Genomic DNA, 9,869 nt, shown 5'->3' on the forward strand with positions numbered 1-9,869 from the left:
ATGTGGCCTAAAATGCTTCAAAACACAAATATGCCAAAGGACACACTATCAGGTTTGATGTTGTGTATTATGAAATACAATGACCTTTGGCATGCTTATGATCCATACAGCAAGCAACTGCATGGAAAAAGAAACAATTCAAAATTGTAAATAGTGGTGGATTTATTAAAAGATCTTTGCATATGCATAAATTGCACTTTTTTAACTTATTCCATTTTAGGGTGAATCTAGATACCAACACCAACAACTATTGATGTTTTAAGACCACCATGCAGTAGTCCCACTAGTTTGGATTCCAAATTTTTAATCCATTTTTTGTTTTTAGCAAATTAAAAAAAAGTTATGGAGGGTGCTCTGAAATGGGTATGCACAGCACTGTAGGACAACATTGGAGGCCCGTTAGCCCATGGCTAATGTTCTCATTTAGATGTGTCCTTGGGTTAACGAGAAGATCACATAGTACTATTTCATTTTGATGTTTTTAAATAAATATCTATATCCTATAGTCTTCATGATGCATGCTTCACATGCAACAAAGTACTTGTAATTCATAATCCTTTGATCATAATCCTTATTCCATAATTTTTATCTCTCTTGTTCAATTTTGGAATGTGTACTATAACTTGAAGACAAAGTTTGTCGAATACCATCGAGCAATGCATAAGTTATGGGTCATGCAAGATACCTATATACAAAATATATAGTCCTTGAACCTCACCAAAAATGGCTACACCCAAGCAAACAATGACCCATATAGCATTGAACATACTACACTACACCAAGACAAAATCAATTGAATAAGCAATCTAAATTGTTGAAAGCTCTTAACTTATGCAAAACATTCTCCATACCAACCTTTTGCATGCATCCTCTAGCATACTCCCATTCTTCCATTGAGATGATATGCATCCCCTCATCTCTCTCTACTCTCTCCATTTTGTTAAGTAGCCAATCAACATGAATATCCTTTGGAAGTGCTCTTAGATGCTCAAAGTTTGGCTCATGAGATCCATGGTGTGTACAAAAGAGGGTCCTTTCTCCTTGTCTTCTTGCCTTTGCATCCTCATATCTTATCACCCTTCTTTTCATCAAATCACTATTGAGCATGCAATTGAGGTTTGGATTATTAAGAAACTCCCTGTCCATAACTTTTCTCTATCCTTTCCCTTGAGGTGCAATAGAGGTCATCCTTAGGTCTTCTTCATCTCTCCATAATAGTGGAGGGAGAGAGCTATGCACATAGACAAGAAACTCAAAAATATAAAATTTTCTTTGCATACATGTTTGATACTTTGAAAGAATAAACATATAAGAGCATGTACATCAAGTTTGAAGCTCATATGTTTATGTCCAAGTTTGAGATGAAAAAATTTAATAAAGAGCATTTACATCAATGGCTTCAAAAGTCCAACATGCCAAACAATTCTATCTCCAACTCTATACCGAGTTGATATCCTATATCATCATTGTACTCTGGCATCATACGTTTACCTAAGACTTGATCTTCTTTAATAAAGTCAGTTGATTCTTGATGATCGTCATCTTCTTCCTCAATATCATGATCTCCATCTTCCTCCCGTATGATATCATTATGCGCATCTTCCTCTTGGCTCATATTGTGATCTTTATCTTCTTCGCTATATCCATCTGGATCAATGGGATCCGGCATTGGTAGTGGCATATCCATATCTAAATCTCTATCTTCAAAAATTTTCTTATTTTGTGGTGCAACTTGGATCACGTACCACCATCTTAGAACAGAACGATGCGGATGAAAAACCACCTGTATTGAATATGGGTGTAAAATGCCATTAATTATATGAATTCATGCTTAAGTACATGTACCAATTCATCTTTAAAAATGAAACATTAGATTAATTAAATCATTATTAGTATGCACCTGCTCACAATGCTCGGTAAGAACAAAAGTTTCACTTTCATTGGTGTGACGCTCCAATTTTGTATATGAAATATTTTGGAATATATATCACAGATAGTGTTCAAAAAGGATGGTTTTGATGTTTTGAAGGTTTTGGGAAAGTTTGGTGTTGGTCGAAAAATTTTAGTTTTTGTCCATTATGGTGTTGGCTGGATTTTGCGACTTGATTTTGAGATGGTTAGAGAAATAATTTGAAGAAACTCTGTATGAGAGAGTTTTAGATCTTGTTGAGTAGAAAAACTTTTTCCTAGTGAAGAATTTGTGGTTCACTCGTTTGCATGCCTTTATGGAGGTCCGAAGTTGCTAACAAAGTGGTTTTAAGCTAAAAGTGCATCTAGATTTCCGTGTCAAGAGTTGCAGGCATTAGACAGAGGTCGAGATGGAAGAGTTAGCCATGAAAGGTCAAATGCAAAGGGAAAGAAGAGGGTCCGATCTTCGAGATGAGCTATTGAGCTTGTCCATTGGATCTACGAGGCAGGCGTGGTGATGCTCCGAACAGGGCCGTTTTCATGCTGTGAAAAGTGTTTGCTATCAAAAGCGCATGCTAAAAGATGGTGAAAAGCACGCGCATGCTTTTCGAGAAAAGTTGTTTTTGGCCGATTTTGGGGGCTTTTGGCCGCTTTTTAGGAGTCGTGAAAGGCTATAAAAGAAGAGATCATGAGAAGGAGAACACACAATCCAATGCAAGCATATCGAGGCTATGCAAAAGAGAAGAGAAGGCACGTATCTCGAGGTTGCGCGAGCGAAGAGAAGGCACGCATATCGAGGCGCTGCAAAAGTAAAATTAGCACATGCGAATCGAGGCAACGCAAAGAAGAAGATAAGATCAAGATATTTTGAGAGTGAGAGTGAGATTGAGATTTGATCATTTGATCATCTAACTTGAACATCTTCACGCGAGTGAGAGTGAGAGTGAGAGTGAGATAGCTCGGGGGTGGACAGGTGGTATCGAGCTCCTTCACGGAGTGATTCTTCTCCAAAATTATTGCAAAGACTCATCAGTTTGATTCATACTGGAATCTCTCTTCTTGTTCATTCGTGATTATTATCTTGCTATAATTTTGATCGTGATTGTGAAAGAACGGTGCATGACAATTGGTCCAAAGTTTGGTGGAGTTTATTGCAAAAAGAAACCCGGTACTGTCTTTCCTCATTGTTGCATGGGGACCATTGTAAATAGTTATAAACCATTTTACATCAAGAATGAAAATACTAAATCGTCTGAAATCAATTCCATAGATTTCGCGTATGGTCCCACAATAATCCAACTGGAAGGAGAGAAGATTGGTATCCGAAGCACTTGCTCAGCTACCTTGCGTGAGGTTAACCATGACTCCACAATCATACGTGACTCTCTTTGAATTGATGCATTCCATGCAAAAATGTCGTCCATATGACCATAATGCAGTGTACTTTTCGTACTACAAAAGAGCATCATTAAAACAATGAGGATGCATCTATTTTATAGCGTATATTGCCAAAAATAATTACTTAATTACATCAAGAGGTAAGAAACTTACATGCATCATACATCCAGATGTCACTCGCACTCGTTTATTGTCTCTCCCTTGCGTTTGGCTTTACGTAGAGCCAATTTTTGCCAATCAAGTGACATGTGAGTGGGGAGAAGGACGACATCCCATGGATATGGTTGTGCTCGCCTGTACATTACTATGAATCTCCTCCTTGCATTATTCTTTCTGCTTTAGCCGCTTCATATCTGTCAATCCACTTCTGTATCTCCTTGCTATTGAGGATACAAAACTTATTGGATTTCTCCATTTGCTCTTCACTCATCTTTCTTTCAATCCCTTTTCCTTGGGGAACCTCACCAATGATGCATCATCCTTGTTATGCCAAGCCTGCGGCATATCAGAATGCATGGATGCAAGAAACTCTGTGATATATACTAATGACTCTTACACAAGCCATCCCTCTACCATGATTGCTTCCAGCCTTGCTCTCTGCCTTACAAATCCCTTCAAAGTTTTCATAAACCACTCGAGAAAAAACATCCACCGACTATGAACAGTACCTACAATGGCCATCTCATCAACTATGTGCACAAGCAAGTGCACTTGAGTTGTCATAATGCTCGAGGGAAAGTGCTTCTGAAGCAAGCATACAGCTTGGATGGAGTCCAGCCTAGCCTTCTTGATGCTCGATATAGAGAAGATATATTCATAATTAGTCTACAAATTATTCAACTTAAATTGAAGAAAATGCAATCAATGCAAGTTGATATAGTAAGCATACCTGAAGTCATGTCACTAATATAACATAATCATAATTACACTAATGCATCACGATTATCAATACATTAATCCTATAGATTAATTAGAATACCTGTAAGACCTTGTGCCAATCGTGGGACTTGAGCCCACTAAGATCAATGTCCTTTTATAATGCTCCTTTCAAACAATGCATGTACCCTGTGGGTGTTCGAAAAGATGCAATGTTTGCCTTGACTACTGCCTCCTCTCTCTTGGAGAGGATCCATGTTGCTTTTGGGAGGACAACTTTGCAAACACGCACTTGGGGCCACAAATGAGGCATCCTATTCATAGCACACAAGTCTTGTCGCACTAGTCCTCTCCAGTCTTTGTCACCAACCAAGTGTGCCCAAATAGTAGCCCCCACATTCTTGAAGATATGCATGGGATCCAAGAGATGATTGATTTTTAACTAACTCCAATAAGGAAGCTCGTGAAAGATGGATAGTACAGTGCAAAGTATATTAGAAAGACATTTAAGGCAAGCACTTGTCCATAGTATAGTGCAAAGTATAGGTGCTATGTTTGGTGCATGATATAGTGGAAAGTATCGGTGCTATGCATGATACAGTGCAAAGTATGTGTGGAAAATGGAAAACTCAGCCTAGAAATGTCAACTTGTTTGTCATAGTGATGATGCATAACCAGGGCTTGATATCTTCAAGTTCCATGTTTGAGCGAGTCTTCATCTAAATAGGAGAGCTTGTCATCCCCAAGTTCAATCTGGTCAAACCTCCTCAAACCTTTGGAGAACCTTTGTAATCATGCCTTCATGTTTTGCACAATTCATCCACCTAAAATGACTGGTTTCATACAGGGTATACAAACACAACAAATATTCAAGTATCTTTTCTGTTGTACGAACAACCATAAATATAACGAGCACAAGCCACACACGTATGATAAGAGGTAAGTCAATGTGGATTAGACACAGCTTACATAACCATAGCGAGAATGAAATAACAACCTCTTGGCATCTGGAAGTACCAAGCAACCAGAAATACAATGAGCATAAGCCACACACGTACGAAAAGAGGCAAGCTTGTGTGGATTAGACACATCTTACATAATCATAGCGGGAATGAAATAACAACCTCTTCGCATCCGGAAGTACCGAACAACCAGGAAGACGAGCATCCGAGATTACAAAGAACATTTGGAAGTAACCATATCTAGGTACCTATGCAAACCTGCATGTACTCGGAGACACAACTGGGTGTGATGAAAGAGAACATATGAGATTAGCCTGGAAACAAATGTCGAGTGCCTTGAAAATGACAAGGAAACTTTTGAGAAGCGCCTTCGCATATGTGATGTAATGCATCCAAGAAGTAATGATATCAAAGCTAAATAGAAAAGAAACATTGAAAGAAAACATGTTAGCATGTTAACAACAGAAAACATTCGGCAAGTCCTTCTCCTCCATAGGATGGACCATCCTGTGAAAATGAAGCTAGTGTTGAATACACGACGAGCAGAATTTCTTTTCATTCCACATAGCTACCTTCTTCAAGAAATAAGAACATTTCTAAATACATGCTTACCCTTAAGCTATATTCATTCTAAGTACTCTTAATTTATATTCATGCTTTGATGTGCATGATTAATGGTATTCCATATTCTAGATGCAAATATGTAAAATGGATAGATCCCAAAGCATAATTAAGGAGTGTTTGGGCAAGATGCATCCTCACACTAATCACGTCTTGGAAATCAATCAAAAAGAAAATGAGGGCAGCTATGAAGGACATATGGAACAAGAGAAAATAGGAATTGGGTTTCTGGGGGAAGCACTTCTAGAAAACCCTCTAGATAATGTGTGCATTGAAGGGTTAATATTGAAACCCTATAGTTACATCTAGGTCCTACCTACATTAATCCTTTCCCTTTATAAAAACGTGAATTTGAGATTTTTAGAATTAGAAATCCCCTTCTTTGGATCAAAAACTTTTGATGAAAAAACCCCTTACATTGAACCCACATCGAGCTCACATCGTTAACCAGCCCATGAGGGCAAGTTAAACAATTCTTAAGGATGGTGGCTCATGAGGGTGCAAAAGGGGATAGAGGGTATGAAGACTATGGTTAACCCATGATGTAAGCATTTATCAAGATTTACTTGAAGTAAACGTATCACTACTTTGACAAAGTTACATTTTTCTCACACATAAAACATATTTCTAACCATGACTTTTCCTTCAAAACATGGCTTGCCATGCTTAGTATATAAAACATCCTCAAAATTTTACAACAAGACAAAGCACCCACAAACGTGCACATAGACGCGTTTCCTTAACTTAAAAAAAACTTATGGGTGCGTCTATTTGCGCGACTATTGGTGCGTCTATATAACAAACAGACGTGCCTATAGATGCGCAAATAGACGCTCTAGTAGAAATAAAAACAAAGCAAAAAGACGCATACATAGACGCATTTATAGATGCACCTGTAGAGGCTCTACAGAATCTCTTTTGTTAATAAAAGAAGAATTTTGTGTGGTTGAACAAAATGTTGTGTATGTTGTGTATGCTATGAAGTTACAAGAATCCCATTTCCACATTGCACAATTCAATTCTTACAGCCAATTGCATTTTAATTAGCATGATTGCAAGCACATCTATAGCCGACGATTACAATTATAAATAAAACATTACAACTCCAAAACGTTTAGTTCACAAGGCATTCATTGATAGAACGTTGCACAAGGAAATTGAAAGCCAAAAAAATAAAAGGAGTGTATATTAATTCATAGCTCAAAAAGTGCTTGTATGTACATATAGCACGAAGCCAAGCCACTCCCTGTGGCTTCAAGTACAAAAAATAAGAGGAGTGTATATACAAGAGAGGCACAAAGCCAAGCCAGTGGCTTCAAGTATAAAAACGAGTAGCTAGCACTACTTCTATGACTAATCTAGGTTCTCCATGTCCTCGCTCCCTTCTTTGCTCCCTTCTTCCTCATCTTCTTCCTCCTGATCAGCCATAGGGCCCTATAAAGAGGGACAACATGTATCAATGTATGAAAAATCAAATCTTTATTTACAATATTGACATAAATTACTTTTAAATACCTGGGCGAGCGATCCAATAGCCTGGATATATTGCTCCTCAGTAATGAACCCATCATCATAGAAGTGCCTCCATGTATCTCCTCTACAATGGTGGCGGTGGTAGGTTGTCTTGATAGGAGTAGGGTAGCTACTTATGATATCAAGCTGCAAGATGACACAATTTGTGGAGGGGTTAGTACAAAGAAACAACCTCCTAATAAACTACATAAACAATATAATTTGAGATCGATACTTATAAATTGGGCCTCCCATGATTCAACTTCCCTTGCTCCAAAATGCACGCTTCCATATTGCTCCATTTGGATCCTTCGTGCCTCCACGTGCTACAAACTGGGGTTCGCCTTCCCTACCTTCATTGCTTTCTTCCACTCATGCTTGTGAGTGGTGTGGGGCTGGCCCCTTGGTGGTTGACCTCCCTCTCTCCTGGCAATCTCACCTAGTGCCTACCTCTTAAGCAAAGATCTTTTATTGCCAAGTATCGTAACAATCTTTGACTTGGCCCATTTATCTATGAATTGAACATTTGGAGGATTGGGATACCTAGAGCGAACAGCAGCGAGGATCTCATTAGCCAGCTTTTTTGGATGGTCTTTGTAGTGAATAAAGCAATCTTTGTAGTTGTTATTAGCAATTACATAGTGCATGAAGGCCATGATGTCCTTCCCCCGTGCATCCATCAAGATGCCTCCTGTCTGAGTGATGTCATAAAAGATCATACCATCACCCTCTGGCACGTCTGCATCATCTGAATCGTCCCCATCCCCACCACTACCCCCCCCAAAGCACTGTGCATGCATCCCCCACTACTCTCCCTACTACTACGCCTGCTGCCCTGTCGTGTTGAGCTAGTACGTTGGCCACTCATAGCTGGAGAAGCGACTCTCAACTGCATGAGAGTATGCTGGCCACTTGTAGCTAGAGAAGCGAATCTCAACGATAGGGGAGTACGTCAATGGCTCTGCGAGGTAGAAGGATCTCCTGAATGCAGGGGGGGAGAAGGGACTCGGCTCTGTAGCCGACTGGGTTGTCTCGAATCCACTGGGGTAATCTCAGTTGGTGTGGGGTTGGGGTGGTCTGGAGTGTGTACTGCCGACTCTTGGGGGGTGTTTGTAGTACCCATTATGTATGTGTATAACTCCCCAAGAGTGAGAGGGTGCCCCAAAATCTTATGTAACTCCCAAAAGATGGTATCCCGAAGATCACGTGAGGGTGAAGAGCTTCCTGGCCACATGATGAACTGAAGAAAAGAAAATAATAAGATTACCATCGAGCATGCCCTCGTCATGAGATGCAAAAGAAAAAATAGAATGATATCCTCACAATGAGCAAGCATTTATAGACTCCTGCATTCTTTGAATTAGAGTGACAAAAGTCTATATCTACTTGTTCAATGTCAGGCTATTGAAGCTTCACATGGGGAAAAAGAGAGAAGGAAAGAGACAAAACGAGAGGAAAAGAGAGGGGAAAGAAGAAAGGAGACAAGAAAGAAAAAGAGAGGAGAAAGGAGAAGGAAAGAGAGGAGAAAAGAGAGAAAAAGAGAGGAGAAAAAGAGAGAAAAAGAGAGGAGAAAAAGGAGAAAGGAGAGGAGAAAAAATAGAGAAAACGAGAGGAGATAAGAGACAAAAAGAGACGAGATAAGAGAGAAAAAGAGAGAAAGTGAAAAGAGAAAAAGTGGGGATAAAAGAGAGAAAAAGAGAGAAGGAAAGAGAGGAGAAATGAGAGGAAAACAGAGGAAAAAAGAGAGAATAAGAGAGGAGATGAGAGACAAAAAGAGAAGGAAAGACAGGATAAAAGAGAGAAGGAAAAAGAGAGAAAAGGTGAGGATAAAAGAGAGAAAAAAAGAGAAGGAAAGAGAGGAGAAAAGAGAGGAGGAAAAGAGAGAAAAAGAGAGAAGGAAAGAGATGAGAAAAGAGACGAAAAGAGAGGAAAAGAGAGGAGGAAAAAGAAAGGAGATAAGAGAGAAAAAGAGAGGAGAAAAGAGAAGGAAAGAGAGTAGAAAGGAGAGGAAAAGGAGGAGAAAAAGAGAGAAAAAGAGAGGAGAAAAAGGAAAAAAGAGAGGAGAAAAAATAGAGAAAAATAGAGGAGATAAGAGAGAAAAAGAGAGGAGACGAGAGAAAAAGAGAAAAAGTGGGCATAAAAGAGAGAAAAAGAGAGAAGGAAAGAGAGGAGAAAACAGAGGAAAATAGAGAGAAGGAAAGAGATGGGAAAAGAGAGGAAAAGAGAGGAAAAGAGAGGAGAAAAAAGAAAGGAGATAAGAGAGAAAAAGAGAGGAGAAAGGAGAGAAAAAGAGAATGCAATCCCTTATTTCCTCATGAATGCAATCCTTTTCTTCAATCATGCAATCCCTTTCCATCATTCATGCAATCCCTTTCTTCATTCATGCAATCCCTTTCCATCATTCACACAATCACTTATTTCCATCATTCATGCAATCCTTTTCTTAGAAGGGGAAGGGGAAGGGGAAGGGGAAGGGGAAAGAAAAGAGAAGGAAAAGGAAGGGGAAGAGAAAGGGGAAAGGGAAGAACACATAACAAAGACTGTCGTAACGCATCTAAAAGCACATCTATAGGTGTGGTTGTCTGTTTTTCC

Source organism: Dipteris shenzhenensis, chromosome 11 (assembly GCF_047967505.1).
Source record: "Dipteris shenzhenensis isolate YYH24624 ecotype China chromosome 11, Dip_SZ_1.0, whole genome shotgun sequence".
Lineage (NCBI taxonomy): Eukaryota > Viridiplantae > Streptophyta > Polypodiopsida > Gleicheniales > Dipteridaceae > Dipteris > Dipteris shenzhenensis.